The sequence below is a fragment of the Aptenodytes forsteri genome, unplaced genomic scaffold (assembly GCF_000699145.1).
Source record: "Aptenodytes forsteri isolate BGI_AS27 unplaced genomic scaffold, ASM69914v1 Scaffold207, whole genome shotgun sequence".
NCBI classification, from domain to species: Eukaryota; Metazoa; Chordata; class Aves; order Sphenisciformes; family Spheniscidae; genus Aptenodytes; species Aptenodytes forsteri.
Genome location: NW_008794836.1, coordinates 7,425,721 through 7,427,213, shown reverse-complemented (window position 1 = coordinate 7,427,213; position 1,493 = coordinate 7,425,721).

Below are 1,493 nucleotides of genomic sequence, written 5' to 3'. Positions count from 1 at the left end.
GGCCGCGCTTGTAGCCGCTGCGCGGTAACGGCACTGCCACGGGGCACCGCGGGGCTCCCCGGCGCGCTCGGCTGAGGGAAGCGCTTCCCCACCTCCCTCCTACTGCTCTTTCCTCCCCGAGAAACCCTGCTCCGCGCCGGGACGAGGCATCCCGCCTGGCCGCAGCCCCCCGGGCCGCTTCCCCGAGCCGGCCTGCTAGCTAAGGGGAGGGCCCAGCTCTGGCTGGTGACAGGTACGGCCATGGGACATGGCCGTTTTTGGGAAAGCACACAGAGGAAATCCAGTCACTCGGGACACTCAAGGTACTAGAGTGAAGTTACACCATTTTTCGTGTAGTAGGGAGACAACTTGGGAAAATGGCTGGTTGTATTAGTACTTTTGCACTTCCAGTTAGGTCAGTACAATTTAAGACGCACACATACAGAGGAGAGTCACTGCTGATTGAACCAAACATTAGGGTTGGGTTTTTCTGGGAAGCATTCACCTACTTGTCACCCACTGTAATGTTTTCCAGGAAATTATTGAGACCCTTGAGGCTCAAACAAGTTTATAGTTAATTCCACCAAGTCAATCCACCTATTGCAGGGGTGAAGGAAATACTTCCTACCACATATTTAAGGCTTTCATAAGTCAAATAAGATTTACAACCAGCCTATCGGATCAGGAGGGCAAGCGTGACCGTTGATCAGCTTGTTTCAGGTGAAAACGTCCTGAACCTGAAGGGAAGAAGAGAGCAACAGTTCAGTTCGTGCCCTGCCGCCCTGACACAGGGCTGCCATTACTAACGACCCTCTCACCGTGCCGCAGCTTCTTGCCAGCTCAGCAACTGGGGACAAGCACAGACAGTAACGGGGCAAGGAAGGGTGAGGAAGAAGGCAATAAAGACAGAGCTGATACCTTTTCTTGTGGCTGGAGCAGTCTAGGGTCACCCACTACACTCACGTCCAGGTGTGGCCCAGGTACCACGTGTTAGGAACAGGAGTCCTGCCTTCAGTATTGCTGCAGCACAGAGGCAAGCCCTGGGTGTCCTGCTGTACCTGTTCAGTGACCTGCATGAGCTACCCCGAGGCACCCGTTCACAGTGCAGTGCAGCCCTGGCCTTTGATCCTCTGGGTCTCACCCCAGTTACTTCTTCACAAAACCACAGTTTCCATCTGAGGTAACATCAGGTACTAAAAAAGACTGAATTTTTTGCTTCGTATGGGAAATCCTGAGTAAGCTGCTTTTCTTTCTGTAAAGTCAAGAAAAACAAGCCTTTGGTTTCATTTATGTATAAGCAACTTCAGCAAAGTTTTCTCTGTGCAAGCTCAGCATATACTCACTGATACAGTTTTTCTTTCTTGGACCTTTCCAGACCCACAGTCAGTCATTCTCAGGGCTCTTCTCTGAGGCCTTTCCAAATTTTTCAGCATCTTTTCTGAAGCACTGATGTCAGAATTGGACATGGCATTCAACAGTGATCTCACCATTGGTGCAGAGAAAACAAAACAAAC